Raw genomic sequence first — 18,499 nt, 5'->3', positions numbered from 1 at the left:
ATCACTTTTATAATCAATGAATTCATTGGTATATCTACAAATTTGTAGATATTAAAAGTGACGAACCCACGAGTTCGTAGGTTATAAAAATGACGAATGCATGTTTTGGGAATTAAAATGAACAGTATATCAAACTTGGAATTTCTTCATATTCAACACACAAAATAGAGATTCACCCTTCCTTTATTTGTAATTGGTGTTTAGTAAGTAAATGTTGGGGTTCCTATAACAACTCCCAAAAAAAGGATTCATGAGGGAATTTTATTGACACGGCCACAAACTCTTAGGCTCCTCATATTTTGAGCAGCATCTCTAAAAATTAAAATTTTATTTTGGGAACTCCACATCAAAGGGCACCTCTATTATAAGTTATAACCCTTGCACTCCCATCATCCTCTCATTTGAAATGGTTCCAACGATTCCGACAAGTCCATTGAATCAATCAATAAAGAGAGATGAAAAAAATGAGAAAGAGAGAAAGAGAGAGAGAGAGAAGAAGAAGAAGAAAAGGAAAAAAGGAATAAGCAAAATAACCAATTGTATCGAAAACTACCATTCGACATTCATAAAGTTGTATCAAAAGATTCCATCCGACATGCTTTGAGCCATGTCAAGATGCTTCATTTAACATTCATAGACTCATTTGTTGTAGGTCAAATTAGACCCACATCATGATTATTGTCAAAATTTTCCTATCTGGAAATTAGACACAATTATGGATGTCCAAAATCTTGTGAAAATGAATTTGAGAGTTGAAGAATTTGAAAATTGAAGAATTTATATAAGAAAGTAAGAGGTCAGAAGTATCATGTTGTCTAAAACTGTTCTAAAGAGTACTATATCATTCTAAGAAGTGGCGTCACATCAAAATTGCTATTTGGATATTATACCGAAATCGTTACAAGTTACTGCACCAATAGATCGCTATTTTATGTAGAAATTTTTTATCTTTTGATTTAGTTCAATAATTTCACATGTGCTTTTTGAAATATGATGTAATTTCTTTAATACACATCTCCTTATAATATAATTTTCCACATGTTTTTGCGTACATGTTTATTTTTAGACATTGCATAATAAGTACATATTTATTATTTTAGGAAAGACTTAGTCTGTAAAATTTCTCCCCCTATGATTTCTATAAATAGGGAGGAGAGATTATTGTTTAGAGAGAAAGGATTTTAGATTTTTTTTTACTTTCGAAAAATGCAAAGAGAGATAAAAGTGTGATTTTTTCCCATTTACCATGAAGATTTATTGTAAATCGAATTGGAATCACTCAATAAAGGAGGTAAGTAAGAAAGTTTAATCTTCATAAATTATTTTCATTGTAGACAAAGCTGAGATCAAATTCATATTATGAACTCTCATCATTCTCAAATTTACTATAGATTTTGATTTTTTTTTTATCAATAATTCATTATTTTCACTGTCAAAATCCAAGTTTACCCATGAATTTCATCAAATCTAACTATAAAAATGGATTTTGACCATCAAAATAATCTTTTAATTGATAAACTTAATTTTCTCTCCATTAATTTTCGAAATCCAGAATCTAAATAAATGATCATATTTTATGAAAATTCGAAGAAATCCTGATAACGGAGTTAATCACCTTGTCATATTGCGGGGTTGGATTCACAATCCTTTTTCTTGTGATAGAGACGAAATCAACCAAGAACTCATCATTGTCCCCCTTTTAATGTATTCAGATCTCAATTTATGAATCATTTATTAGATCACCACGAATTGAACTAAACAACGAGAAGGGAAAATAAAATTGTGCTTTCACTAGTCATATAATAATATATTCATTATTATATGACCTGTGATTTTTTAGTTTGACTTATTCAAAAATCTTTGGAATGTTTTGATTGTTGATTTAAACCACATTTATTCAATATCTTTGCTTTGTCCTTCTTTATTAATTTCTCCGATACAAGCTTTTCTATTTTGAAAATTAGATATACTTTTAATTATTATATAGCTTGTAATTTTTTTTTTTACTTTGGTTTATTCAAAATCCTTTAAAATGTTTGGATTGTTGATTTAAATCACACTTATTCAATAGCTTTGGTTTGTCCTTCTTCTATAGTTTCCATGGTACAAACTTTTCTATTTTGAAAGTCAGATATACTTTTAATTATTATATGACCTATGATTTTGTTTTTTTTTTTTTTTTTTTTTTTTGTTTATTAAAAAAATCTTTGGAATGTTTGGATCAATTATTTAAACCATGCTTATTCGATATCTTTAGGATGTTTTGACTATAGATTGAAGTTTTTTTTTTACATATTTTCAACATGGATTATAAGATTTTTAAAGTTAAAAAAATTCTAAGCCATTCCAAATGGTACAAAGGCAATGCACAGATATATGATTGTCTAATGGAATTGATTAGTAAAATAGCTAACCAGGAAACTAACAGAATACCACAACAAATGTATGACATAAATGTTCTCAAGGATATATTTCATGTATGGATGAGATAGGAAAAAGACAAAAAGAAAGAGGTTGCATAGGACAAAGATAGTGTTTCTGCGTTTAAAGCACCAATGACCGATAAAAGGACTAATAATGATATCTTAGAGGAAAATAGGACTTTGAAATCATAGCTAATACAGATGAGAGAGACAATGGATAAAATCACGAAAGATATAAAAGAGCACACGTCTGAAAGAGAATGCGAATTTTCTGAACCATGGATCGAAAAGCAATTTCATAATAGCTTATCTTCGAACAACATGACTGACTTTAGGAATGTGATGCAAGTAATGATGAAAGACATAGTGAATTCAGAGAAAGGAGAAAAGAAGAATCATCGAAAGGTATTTCGAAGAGAAGTACTTTTACACCCATTTATGAAAAAATTTACTCCACCAATTTTCGTGCAATATGGCGGGTCTACCGCACCGAGTGAATACATTTCCAAATTTGAAATATTATGAGGAAAACATACTATGGATTCAATGTTGATGCTCAAGTTGATTCCCACGTCCTTATGGGCTCAGTTTTTACTTGATTTTTAGATCTACCAGCAAATAGTATGGGAAATTGGGAAGATTTTTGTGAGTTATTTTATGAGAGATTCTTTTCCTCTTAAAGATTGTAATGATTGAAGATCTTCAAAGATACAAGCAAGAACCTAGACAATCATTAATCGCTTACTTTGACAATTTTCAAACACTTAACTACAAGCTTATTGATGATGTGTCAAAAAAGCATGCTGAGTACTTTCATTGGAAGAGTATTTGCAAAATTTTTGAAAGATATGATTGTCAGTGTAGCAAAAACAATTGTAGAACTTCAAGGGGTAATTGAAGGTCTTCGACAATGTTATAGTCATACACGAGTATACACACACATACTGCAAAATAGGGATTCCAGTCTAGTCATCGAGAATGAAGAAGATGATACTAAGGAAGAGGTCGATGAAGAACTGGAGGAAATGATAGAAGATATCAATATAAAACAAAGGAAAAATTGAACTATGATGTTGATAAGACATATGTGATTTTTTGACACTTACTCAAGAATAATCTTATCACACTACCACTCAAACTTATGGAATAAACCCACAAATTTGATTGATGAGTCTAGGTGACCTGAATTCTACAAAATGCATGTACATGAGATTAAATATTATTTTAAGCTACAAAGTATTATCTAAGATCAAGTAGCCATAGTACTCTGGTCAAACATGCAAATGGTCAAGGTTTGCAAATAATTGAGTCTCACACACTTCTATAGTGATAGAAAAAAAAAATAACAATAAGAAATAAGAAAATAGGAAAGAAATAGAAATGAAAACTATTGAGAAAATTTTAGAAAAGAAAAATGTGATAAAGGTATAAAGAAAAAATATTGCTAGTGGAAATTAATAGTGAAGGGATAACTGAACAAGTAGCCCTCTTAAGTAAAATGAATCATAGGTTCATAAAGAAAGATACTTGGATTTTTACATTAAAATCTATTTATGATGTGGTAGCACATTTAAAGAAAATTCTCGTAATAGTATTTGTCTTCAACATTTTAAAGATTTCTCTTAGGACGTGGCTAGCTCTGGAAATAATTTTGGTTGAAGCTTTATTTCGAGGCAATGAGGTACAAAGTCATTTTGTTGAAGAAGTTCTATATCCACCAAAGATACAAAAAGAAACTTTACTCATTGAGGTGAAAGAAAAAATAGAAGAATTAATGACAAAGAGGAAGACATAAAAGGTGTTCAGCACAAATAGCTAGAAGGAAAAAAGAGACTGATATGTTTTTCCAATAATGATTTGACAGTAAATTTTCTCCATAATCGACCCCTGTATATCCAAGTGCAAGTCGACGATGTTCTGGTCAAATGAACTTTAATTGACATAGGGAGTTCATCAAATATATTGTCCTTATCTATGCTTGAAGTACTGGAGATCCCGAATGGTAAAATCTACACCAAGAACAGTAGACACCCCATTTTTGCATATGCTTAATTCAACAATTCATCCTTCGATTGCGGTGAATTCTTAATGATGAGCACAAATAACTTGAAGGCTTGCTAGTACTGTCTTTGATTTCTCTCATTTCTAGTCCTTTCATCTCCCTCACTCATTATGACTTGACATAGAAAATTTACGTACGCTTAGGATCGTTATACCTTACACTCGATTTAAGAAACATGTACGCTTAGGTTCGTTATACAGTTCGATAACTTAGAGACCTCGCTACGTTAGGAAAATACGACCCTAAAACTTAAAAATAATCATGTTGGGACTGAAAGAAATCTCACTCCAAAATTCATAAAAATATGTAAAAATCACCAAAATGACGAAAATACCCCTCATGAATTTCAGACCTACTAAAAATCTTAAAAATACTTCCATTGCTTTCAGAATATGATTTCGTGTCTAACGAAACTCAAATCAACGAAAATAGATAAATTTAGGAAAAATCACAAAAATGATAGAAAATGCCCCTCAATATCCAATTTTGACCTAGAAACTTTGATTATGAGGAAAACATGAAAAAAAATGAAATAATTGAAATTCGAAATCAAATTAAAAATCTCATATAATGAAAATCACATTTAAATTAAAAATTAAACTCAAATTAAAAATCAAACAATTAAAATTAAAATTAAAAGTTAATCGACCAAATTAAAAATCAAATTAAAATTAAAATTAAAAATCAACCAATAAATCAAAACCAATAAAAATCTAATTGACCAATCAAAGTGAAATTAAAATCAAAGACTAATTGACCAATTCAAATTAAAATTCCATCGAAATCCAACTAAATTAAATCAATAAATTCAAAATTCAAAATCGAACTCAATCGACCAATCAAGATTAAAAATAAAATTAAATCAACTATTCAAGATTAAAATAAAATCATCCAAGGTTAAAATCAAAATTTAATTACATTAAAAATAAAAAAAATAAGAAAATCAATTTTTAAATTCATTAACAAGGGACCATTAAGTACGAGTAGTGTGGGATCACCACTCCCATTCTTTTAAGAAGGAAGGAAAAGAAAAAATAGAAAGAAAAAATGTTAAAATAGGAACCAAAATAAAAACATGGTTTCTATAAAACATGGTTGAACGTCCCTACTTTGGTTGATCTCTTCTTCTTCTCCATTGGCCCCATGTCTTCCTCAACCTCTTTGCCCAATTCATCTATCTCTCACGTCAATTCCAACTCTTAAACCAGCGACTCTCTAACGTCTCTCAATCTTTGAACATTATTTGCCCAGCTTACTCTCAGACCTCTATCAGCCTACGTTCTTTCTCTGCACTCATCTCTCTCACTCAGTCCACGTCTCCGGTCCACCTCATCTTTCTCATGATCAACTCTCAGACCAACAACACTCACCTCTTTAACATTCTTCTCAGCCCACATCTCTACTCCACCTCATCTCCCTCTTCCTCATGTCTCAGCTCCACCATATATCTCTCTCACGTCCTCTATCATTTTTATTAATGCAACATCTCTCTCACATCTTTTGTTATTGCTACAGAAGTAACACTACTCTTTCTCACGTCCTCTGTCCCTATTATAGCAGCAACGCTGCTCTCTCTCGCTTTATTTTCTTCTTTTATTAAACTAGCTGCACTGGTAAGCACAACAACGACTCATGAGTTTGTCGAGTTATTTATGAAGGAACGAACCTGTTACTTCATCGTCTAGGTAAGTTTTTATTATTATTATTGCTCTCTTCTTATTCTTCATGGCAAATTCATTTATTTTTTGCTTATATTTTCAAGTATATTTATAGTTATATTTACCTTTCATTGATATCTTACGTTATAATTTTAGCATCGTGATCATCGTTGGATCCATCAAAAGAGAATTTGTTTTTATACTTTCACTAGCAAAATTATGTATTTTTTCTTGGCATCATAATCGTTGTGTTTAGGTCAAGTTACAATGGGAGAAGTTTATTTATTTATTTTTTTGCTAGTAAGGTGAAGAAATTATTTATTTATTTTTTAGAACTTCATGATCATTATGCTCGAATTGATTTCGCATGACTTATGATAATGATGGGAGAAATTCATTTTTTGTTCTTGTAGTAGATGGGGTATTAGACAAATATTTTTGTTTCCTTGTAAGGGCTTCATAATTTCATGCTTAAAATGATTTATGTGATGGTTCGTGATAGGTTGAATTTTGCGGTTAAGAATTTGTGGTAATTGGAGAATTAGTTTGTAATGATGCGCAATTTTTTTACTCAACAAATATGCATATTTGGGTGATGATTATTTTGGGAGAATCAAAGATTGTGTACATGTGCCTATTTTGTTGAATTGAAAATTGGGTGAATATGGAATTTTTCACATATGCAAAATCATACATCATTATTTTGTTAATTCTCAATTTTCTAATTCGTCATGCTTTTATGATTTTCTGATTTTGAAACTCACATTCATAAATTTTTTATTTTGGAAAACTCATGTTCTTAAGTTTCTATAATGGAAAATTAATATTTGGGACTTTCTGATGTAAAAATCTCATAATTTTTTTTATCTTGAGAAGATTCATACTCATCAATTTTTTTTCTTAATTTTCCAATTTAAGAGTTTTGTATTTTTAGAAGTTCCTTATAGATTTACGATTTATGAATTCGAAAATTTTGCGTTCTTTTGAAATCTTCTATTTTGGGAAATTCCTATTTTGCAAATTTCTAATTTGAGACTCGTCATATTGGTAATTTTTTATGTTGAAAAATTATTTTATCAATGTCTAATTTGAGAAGTCGTCATATTTGTAAATTTTTAATTTGAAAAGTTTCATGTTCCTAATTTATAAACCTTATAAGTTACCAATTTAAAAATTTTATATTTCTAATTTTTTAATTTAGAAAATTTTCACGAACTCCTATTGTTATTGATTTGGAAAATATTTGCATATGGATTTTTAATTAATTTTAGATCATGGGATATAATTAGGGTTTTTTCATAAAATTTCCATTATTGTGCAAAATTTGAGAAATCATGTAATAATTAGAGAATTTTAGCCGTAAGATTCGTTTAGTAAATCTGATATAGATTGATGATGATTGAACCCTAGTTTAACTTTAGTCTTTGTATGTTGACCATAAGACAATTTTGGATCGTAGCAAAAGTCGATTATCTTGACTGGGTGGGTTCGGTGTCTAACACCTTTCGAAACCCGTAATGTGACCTCTTATTCATTTATCTTATTCGTGAACCGATCCAGATCCATTTGGAGTTATTTTTGGTTCCTAAACTTAAATTAGGTGGCGACTTTCATTTCTCAAAAAGTCCCCAATTTACCAATTGGACCCCTTTCACTATTTAGTGAAAAAAGATTAAGACAATTTTAGTGACGACTCCATTAGGGATATTAGGGTCAAACTTGACCCGATAGAAGACTATCCTTAACTTGACTTTTCGTTTGAGTAAACCTAGTAGACTCAAAAAGACTCTTAGATTAGGCTGGATTTTGTCATTTCTTTCATTGGTATGTGATTGAATGTAATCGACTATTTATTTCTCTTAATTGGTTTGATGATTGGATGTATTTGGCTTGTATGGTTGGATATTCACGAAATGCTTCAAGAATACTTTGTCTCTTCGCACTCACTCACAAGCATGCACACTTATATTTGCATCATAGCATGTCATTATAAACCCCATAGTAAAATCCAAGCTAACCTGGTCCTTTGGGGACATGGGGAATGACAGTAAACGCTACAACTTTAGTACAGTACATTTAGGTATATGAAATTGGAGCACCACATACTGCTTGACCAAGTAAAACTAGGATAATATATCGATGTTTCGGGTTGAAGTGACTTAAGCTTTGTCCTAACCTAACTTAAATCATATAACAAGCCTAGAGACTTGAACTTAAGTGCCGTCCCATTTAACCACGACTCAGATCGACCATGAATGTTCTTGGGTTGTTTTTTTTTTTTTAATCTAACCAAAAGGTAAATGGGTGGACTGGTTTATACCGCTCAAATTGAACCTGCAACATCAGTCCAACCCAAGAGATGTAATTGACAAGACGTGTTGGCCAATCATTTTCAAACCCATTAGCTCGATCGATAAATCAATCTTTTATATCGGTATATTGGCCGATTGAGTTAATTGGTTCAGTAAAATGTCATTGAGGTGATGTATTATTCTTTTTGAATCCATTGAGTAAAACCGATCCAAATGTGACAATCGAATTTCTTTTTCTGACCAATTCTATTCAATAGATCGGATTTTTCTTTAAATCAAAATGGTTGAATCACATTAAAGATCGTACCAAAAAATAAAAAAAACATAGACTTGGTTCATTTTTAATGTGTCAATAATGGAATGTAGTTATTTGTATAGATGGCTCACAATAATGTACAACACTTGATGGATCAAGCCTTAGAAGCATTCACCACCATTGAGAAGTATAATTTCGGGGCATATGGACTTCACAGCGTATTTTTCCTTAAGTCAATAAATGTCAAATGGAACCTCTTATGTGCCGCAACCAATTTCTAGGACCCGAACTACCACATATTCTATTTTGGTTCAATCACGTTTTGCCCCACTCACAATGACTTTTGTAGCATCATGAGGATAAACACATTAGGCCCAATGGTCTACCATTCATTACCATTTCAATGCAAGGAAGAACTCGCAAAAGGATTAGGAGTTATGCTTTAAAAAGTAAGAAGATTCATAAATCACGGCTGATTGAATATGCAAAGACTCTTAAAAGTACACTAAACTCCCAAACGTGAATATCTTAGGGATTTCACTGTAGAACCTCACAAGAGGGCTAGAGATTTTACCTTATGTTTAAGGGTATTGTCGATGTATTTTTTGGTTTCCTTCAGGACGAGTCATCAGTTGCCAAGCTTCTTCGTGGATATCACCAGACAACTCAAAAATAAGGCTAACTCGGTTCCTACAATACTCGCTAAAATTTTCGAGGGATTATCCAATGTGAAAGCAAAAGAAGGGGTAGGGTTTCGAGGAAGTCCACACTTGCTTTATGTATGGTTATGCATTCGACTCCGCATTGTAGAATTCCCACGAATTAAGAAAAGTAAATGGGATAAATTCACAGGAAAAGAGACATTGGTAAATTTTGTATCTATGAAAGATTGGAAAGACTGGCTCTCAAATTTGACTGCCCGGGACTTTAATTGGGACAAATTGGAATCAACGACAGGTGAAGGTACTGTGCTCACTTCAAAGGGATATGATCATATAACGCTCATCAAACCTTTGAATACATATTTTTATTTCTCAAGGATGGTACCAAGACAAACTGGACTCCTTTCATGGATCCCAGTGTACTCGAGAAATCGACACCCCACTAAGGGACTAAATATGCAACTAGTAAAACATATAGTTGAAAGCTTGGGATAATCATACATTTACTGAATTGGAGGATCAATAGGCATTTAAGAAGTAGAAGAGGGGAGCAAAATAACATGTCTGAAAATGTAGGGTCTCAGATTGAGTCACTTTTGCTTTTGTAATAAGAAGAGAGTCTCCTCATTTCTTTTGTGTTTGGGTTAATTACACATACTCAATTTGTTCCACACCAAGTTTCTTACATAAAACTCTCATAATTAGTGTGAACTTTAATCATGATGCAAGTCTCTCTAAATAAGGTCTTAACTAATAATAAATCACATTGTCAAACATAGGCTTGACCATCACATCTCATCAATTATATACAAAAAAAAAGGAAAAAAATGCTATAAAGAGGGATCATTTACCTACCACCAATTCTTAATTCACTTTTGATTAGGGTTTCAGGATACTATTACACCCAAACTCAAGCGTTAACCACCTAGTTGGAGTCGAGAATCAGATCGTTTGGGGTGGACATCAACATCGAGTGAACCGTAAAAAATGGCCTCTGAATCCAAATTCATGGAGATTCATAAGATCTTGGTAGTCTTTACAATGGATATAAATAACATAAATAACATGGTAGAAGTGCTAAAACAGATCTCTGAATCAACAAGAAACCCCGCTGACGATCAAAGGGGTAAGAGACCGGAAGGTATCATGGCCAAGAATCTGAAATAGGTTTATAACCTTGATGGAAATAAAGAACACTTTAATGAAAATTCGATGCTAGCTAACAAAATGACTTTGTTGGAGACAGCCTTGAAGAACATAAAAAGGGTTGACAAAATTGCAGCAAGAATCAAGGTTTTAAATCAAATCCCTAAGATTCATTTGCTTGAGAAATTCGTAATGTCAGAGATGGAAAAATTCAGTGGAGTAAGCTATGCAAAAACACACCTCAATGTGTATGTCACCAACATGTCTACCATAGGCCTTAGTGATGAACATATGACATTATTATTCCAACGTACTCTATCAGGATCAACGTTACGATGGTTGATGTCTCAAGATCCAGTTGTAATAAGAACATGGAAAAATATGTCAAAGGTGTTCTAGCACCAATACAAGTATAGTATCGAGATCGAAACTTCTCGAAGGGATTTGGAATCAATTAAGTAAAAGAATGGAGAAACATTTACTGACTTCAGTGGTCGTTAGAGGACCAAAGCTGCACAAATGTGGGACACACCATTAGAAAAAAAACAAGTGGCGATCATATTGAAAAACCTCTCACAAGAGTATGCTTAGCATTTATGTGCTGTTTGTTAAACTAAAAAAAATAAGTGCTGAATAACATTAAGCGCTGAAACTTATAAACGTTGAATTTAAGTGCTGAAAAAGTTATTTGTTTAGATGTTGAATCATATTTGTTACACATTGCTGAAGCTGGTAAATTGTCTTTGTTATCCTTACAATCATATTATACCTTGTTTGCATATTTCAAATGCCTATTTCTTATCAAATACAATAAAATATATTATTTCTTATAAAATTGAAATACAATTCATTTTTAAATAATAAATAATACTCAAATCTTCAATTTATAAATAATAATTTCTATTTATAAAAACCCACAAATTTCAAATTAAAAATAATAATGTCATACAAGTCACCAAAATTTGAAATCAACATTAAAATAACTTAATTTTGGATGAATAATTTTCAATGAAAATAAAGGATGTGTAATTATAAAAGCACCCTATGAATTAATAAGGGCAACCCATACCATAGCCAATTTTTTTTACATGGGTTAAAGTTTTTGGAATGAGCAAATTTTTAGTGAGGGTGGTCTATATGGTCTAGAGATCATCCTCACAAAAACTCAGTCCATTTTGAAACTTCTAACTCGTTAAAAAAAGTTTTTTTAAAAAAAGGGACGATTTATGATTCTTGAACTTATTTTGATAGGGTTTGAAGTTTCAGGATGTGCTAATTTTTGGTGAGGATGATCTCATTATAGAAATCATCTTCATAAAAAATCAACTTATTCCAAAACTTTTAACCCATATAAGACAAAATAATTTAGTCATGGTGTGGGTTTATTAATTTATGGGGTGCTTCTATACTAAAGAGGATATCATCCTCACTAAAAATCAACTCATTCCAAAACTTTTAACCCATATAAGACAAAATAATTTAGCCATGGTATGGGTTTATTAATTTGTGGGGTGCTTATATACTTATCCATGGGATATAAGATGTAATATCCTTTTAAGAATAAATGCATTCTTGTTCGTGCTCAAAAAAATGAAGGGCATACTTATCTGTGTAAAAAAAAAACGAAGTGCTTACCGCTTCATCACTTTTTTTCAGCATCTAAATAGTGCTGAATTTTTTTCACTTATTTTCAGCAATAAACGCTGAATATGTAGAGTAAACAAACACGCTATTTCGACAAAAAGCGCTGAATTTAATTTTTGTTAACAATAAGCACTGAAAATAGCACAAACAAACACTGCCTTAGTCGCCCAGTACCTCCTCATATTCAAGTCCCTATTACAAGTCGAAAGCCAGCTTGAGGATATTTTTGCCTCTAGGATCCTTTTTAACCCTCCAGACAATAAGTCCAAAAAACCTTTCACCAATTCTAAACCCAACATCAACCATACCTATATAGCCAACATATCCACTACCCTAGTTCAACCTCCAGTGCAAACCAATAATCAGACTAATTTAGGTCAAACCCTACTCCGACAATTCACAAGCTTAGGGATGACCCTTAGAGTGGCCTTCTAAAAACTATTGAAGAAAAGGCTTCTTACCTCTCTCCAACCTCGACTTTTGCCAAACCCCTTACCAGCGGCACATAACTCTAATCTCTTCTGCGAATTCCATCAAAATCCTGGTCATCATACTGATTGGTATATCATCCTCCATTATGCTATTCAAAACCTCATCGACATTAAAAAAGTCACCATCCTTACCCCAACACCACCAATCATTACTTGTATATCAACCCCCACCAATACTGAATATGGTCTCTAGTACCCAATTACCATTCGACCCTACCTCTCTCATCCATCTAGTCTATGTCAAACCACCTAGTTACCCCTTTGTCAGAATAGCTTTCACCAACGAGGTATACGCCACAAGCCATGAGCCATTTGATTTAGTCGTAGATGAGTCATACTACCTACCCGATCTAACTGCGATAGTCTATCGTACACTAGTTACCTCTTGGCATAAATGATCCTAAAAAATTCACTTTCGTTAATAAATGAAGACCATTACTTGTTGGCTGAAGAAAATGAGTCATTTTTTACTTTCTTGCGATGAAGTTAGGCATGTAACACGATGAAAGGGTTTTTAAACCACCAAAACTCAATATTGACAATCCCGCAGCCTTGACAAGAAAAAAGAAAGTGAACTCTATTAAGGAAATCATTGAAGAGGTTGATGCCGTGATCAAGTAGTTAAAAAGAGCATGCACCAACATTTCAGTTTGGGATTTACTCATGGCCTCTATAGCCCACGAAGAAGCTGTTCTCAAAGCATTAAGTACAACCCAAGTCTCTCTCAAAACTTTCCCAGATTAGTTAGCTAGTATAGTAGGGGCAACTTATGTCAAGAATAATTTGTCTTTCTCGGACTCATACTTCCCAAAAGAAGAGCCAAGCCATACAAAGTCGTTGCATATTACAGTTGATTGCAATGGAATGAAAGTCCCTCTAGTCTTGGTAGACAATGGAAGCATACTAAATGTCTATCCCCTAAAGACCACAACTTGTTTTTGATTCAAGGTAGAAGATTTCAAACTAACTAGCCAAGGTGTTAGAGCTTACAATATTACCAAAACAGATATACTAGGGACTTTGCACCTATGAATATTTATGGGTATAGCAGGTTTCCCCGTGGAATTCCACGTCCTAGATATTCAATCATCATTCAACTTATTACTACGGAGACCGTGACTGTATCAAATCAAAACCGTACCTTTTACTTTGCATTAGAAAATTAAATTTATCATGACCGATTTAGTGATCACACTTCATGAGGATGTCGAAATTATGGGGGTCGTAAATGATATAGAGACCAAGGATAAGCCGTTGCCTGAAATTCAACCTGAACAACAAAAAATACAACTCAATGGGTTCAAATTTGAAAAGATTCATGTAGTTTAGTGGGATGACTCAACAAGAGAACTCATTCCTATCAAGAATACATTCAACTATTGTGTGGCCAATATGTTCGAAAGTATGAGATTCTTTCCAGGCATGGGCTTAGGTCGTAAACAACAAGGGATCAAAGTTGCACCGCTTATTGAAGAAGTAGTCGAAACATTTAGATTAGGGTATGAAACTACTAAAGAAGATTGAGATCGGTATTAGAAGATAAGGAAAGATAAAGCAAATATAAGGAGACAAGGGAATATCGCAGATCTGATCAACATGAAGCCCTATCGAAAAACCCTTAACGGGTACTTCATGAAAGTAGGAGAAGATTTATTTATTATGGTTTTCTATAATCCTTCATTGACCACCTCTCGGGTACCCGTTAATTGGGATTTGAGATTTTCTTTGGGATGAGTTAGCTTGACAAGGAAGAAGACAAGGCATCTGAAGAACTTGAAGAAGCTAATGATTGGCAACAACCGTGGATTCACTCAACATCGCTCAAATATTTCGCAAAAAAGACAATGTGTCAATCTTATCAGTCAAAAGTAATGCTCAAAACCTACAATCCGGTCTCTTTCTAGTTACTATGTAATGAGTCCTTTAATTTATGTTGAGTCTAGTCATGTTAGTCCCGCTGAGTTTGTCGAGTCCGTAGTAAGTATTGTTACCTTATTTATCTTTAATGAAGTAGAAGAAATTTCTGACTGTCCCGAGTACAATAACGATTTAATTAATAATCTAGGTTCGAAGGGCGAATCTTTTGATGAAGAAACTCTCATCGAATTAATTAAATTACTTGAATAAGAAGATGAATATCAAGCTCAACCTGTAATGGAAGAAACAGAACTAGTCAATCTTGAGACTAAAGAAAATCCTCAAGAGATTCGAATTGATATCACCTTGTCTCCTGAAGAACGCGAGGGAATAATGAATTTGCTCAGAAAGTGAAAGACATGTTCACGTGGTCGTATAAGGACATGTCAGGAGTGAGTACATACATTGTTCAACATCGGATTCCATTACATTCCAATGCTCGACTAATAAAGTAGAAACTCTGATGTATGAAGCTAGAATGGACATTGAAAATTAAGGAAAAAGTCATAAAGTAGATCAATACCGTATTCTTGGAAGTGGTAAAGTACCTAGAATGGATTACTAACGTAGTCCCAATTCCTAAGAAAGATGGGAAAATGAGAATGTGCGTAGATTTCAGAGATTTAAATAAGGCAAGTCCAAAAGAGAGCTTTTCGTTACTTTACATAGATGTATTGGTTAACAACACAACATGACATGCCATGCTTTCATTTATGAATGGGTTTTCGGGATACAACCAAATAAAGATGAACCTTTGTAACATGCAAAAGACATCATTCATCACGCAATGGGGAACCTTTTGCTACAAAGTCATGCCTTTCAATTTAAAGAATGCTAGAGCTACCTATAAAAGAGCATATACTACATGACATGATATACATGGAAGTCGAGGTTTATATGGATGACATGATAGTAAAATCCAAGGAATAACCGGGACACGCCACTGCATTAGAGAAGTTTCTTACAAGGATTCAAAAATACCAGTTGCGTCTCAACCCACAATAATGCGTATTCGAAGTGACTTCTAGAAAATTATTAGGATTCATGGTCAATCAAAGAGGGATTGAAGTAGACCCTGAAAAAGTCAAAGCTATATAGGAAATGGCACCTCTTAAGACTGAAAAGCAGATTTAGGGATTCTTAAGCATAATTTAGTATGTTAATAGATTTACTGCTCAGCTTATCAACGTATGTGAGCCTATTTTTAAGCTTCTCAAGAAGAATGAGTCGATAATAGTGAACGAGCAATGCCAAAAAGCCTTCGATAAAGTTAAGGAGTATCTCTCAAATCTGTTCATTTTTGCTCCACCTATCCCGGGTGAACCTCTTCTCATTTATCTATCAGTTACGGAAGAAGCTATGGGATGTATGCTAACATAGTTTGACAAAGACAATCACAAAGAGAGGGTCATCTATTACATTAGTAAAAAGATGTTAGAGTACGAACGAAAATATTCAGCCCTCGAAATGACATGCCTAGCACTAGTGTGGGCTACTCAAAGGTTTTGGTACTATATGCTTTCCCATTCAGTCATCCTATTATCTCGGATGAACACACTAAAATATCTCTTTAAAAAGTCGACATTGACAAGAAGGACTGCACGATAGTTTTTGTTGTTATTAGAATTCGACATTACGCATGTTACATAAAAGTCTACCAAAGGAAGAGTAGTAATAGAATACTTGGTCGATCATCTAGTGGTAAAATAATAGGATCGGTCGATCAATTCCTAAATGAAAATATCTTAAACCTTGAAGAAGAATCATGAGACCAAGTATGGCAGTTATACTTCAATGGAGCTGTGAATCAGAATGGGTATGGAATAGGGGTAGTTTTGTTCTCTCGTGAAGGATGCCACATTCTGATCGTTATTAAGTTAGTTTTCTCCACAACCAATAATACAACTGAATATGAAGCATGCATTTCCGGGCTCAAGGCTGTTTTGAATCTAGGTATCACAGAAATTGAAGTATTTGGAGATTCAACTATGGTCATACATCAATTGTTGGAAGAATGGAAAACTAAAGACGTGAAACTAAAGCCCTATCACGAATATTTGCAAAATTTGATGAGGAAGTTCAAAATCATTCTGTTCCAACATCTGTCAAAGGAAGATAACAGATTCGTTGATGCCCTGGCCAATCTTTCTTTAATGATTCATTTGCTCCCAGATATGGAATTAAGGCCTATCATAGTCAAAATCAAAGATAAACTTGCATAATACTATCAGATCGACATCACTGCTCGACTCCCTAACAGAAAGTCATAGTATACTGAAATTAAGAAAGTATTGAAAAAACAAAAGTTTCTAATTGAAACGTCAAGAAAAGAACGACAAACCCTACAGAGATTCGTATCCCAGTTCATCATGTGCGTAAGAAACTTATATAAGAGATCTCATGATAAAATTCATTTGTCATCTGTTGACGAATATCAAACTGAATGGATAATGATAGAGTTGCATTTTGGAGACTGTGGTCCTCATATGAATGGGAAGATATTAATCAAACGAATCATGAGACATGGGTATTATTGGCCAACAATGGAAACAGGCAGTCATCATCTGGTCAAGACCTGCCATAAATGTCAAATACATGCTAATTTCATACATATACCTCCATCTCAGTTGGTTAGTTTGATTACGCCATGGCCGTTTTTTGTTTGGGGACTTGATATAATTGGTAAAATCACACTTAAAACATCGAATGGACATAAGTACATTCTAGTGGCCATTGATTACTTCACAAACTAGGTAGAAGTCGTTTTGTACGTTGTTCTCACTACATCTAAGGTTGTTAAGTTCATCCAAACACAAATTATCAACCGATATGGGGTACCTTCTAAGTTGATATCTAATAATGGGTTGCACTTCAAAGCTGAAGTTATTACTTTGTGTTCAAAATTCAAGATCTGGCATCACAAATCATCCCCCTACCATCCCTAGACTAATAGAGAAGTTGAAGCAGCCAATAAGAATCTCAAGACGTCATCAGGAAGATGTGTCAATTGCATAGAGATTGGTCTGAAAAATTATCATTTGCACTCTAGGCATATCGCACCTTAATACAATCTTCCACCGGATCCACCCCTTATTCACTAGTATACATAATGGAAGTTATCTTACCAGTTGAAATAGAAATCCCATCACTCAAGATTCTAATAGAAAGTTAACTATCAGAGGCAGACTGGGTTCATTACCGATTGGAATAGTTGAACTTAATCGGTGAAAAATGACTTAAAACCATGTACCATGTGCAAGCTTATTAGAGAAAAGTCGCTCGGGCATTTGATAAAATTAAAATTCGCAACTTGCAAGTTGGAGATCTAGTACGTAAAGAGAATTGAGCACTCGTTTTCAATCCTAGGGGTAAGTTCAAGCCCAATTGGGAAGGTTTTTTCATCAACAAATAGGTACTACATGGGAAAACTATTAGACTGCAAGATCACGATAGCGTCGAATTACCAGAAACAATAAACCTTAACCAGATCAAACAATATTATATTTAAGAAGACCATCTTTGATTGAATCAATTTTCCTGTTACCCAATTCAATATCTGAAAGCGCCCTCGATCCGCGGGATGCGCAGATCCGCTTTTGACCTTTGAAGTTTGGGAATCACCACCTAGTTATTGCGGTCTAGAAATCGAACATCGACTCTAAACGGTTAAAAACAACTAATCTACTTAAAAAATAACTAAATTCGGGGATCACCTTACAGGATAGGAAGGTATTAGGCACCAACCCCACTTGACAAACGTCGAACTTTACTAATTTTCAAATAGAACTACATTGCTAAAAAGACCTAATCAATAAAAAAAATTAAATATTTACCTTTACGAAGACAACGGTCTTGTTTCCTCAGATCTGGTAGAATAGTTCTTCGTATATCACTCCTCACTTCGTTTTGTCACCGGATTCTTTTCAGA

The sequence above is a fragment of the Akebia trifoliata genome, chromosome 13 (genome assembly GCF_017979445.1).
Source record: "Akebia trifoliata isolate Shusen 1 chromosome 13, ASM1797944v1, whole genome shotgun sequence".
Lineage (NCBI taxonomy): Eukaryota > Viridiplantae > Streptophyta > Magnoliopsida > Ranunculales > Lardizabalaceae > Akebia > Akebia trifoliata.
This window is presented reverse-complemented; position numbering follows the sequence as displayed.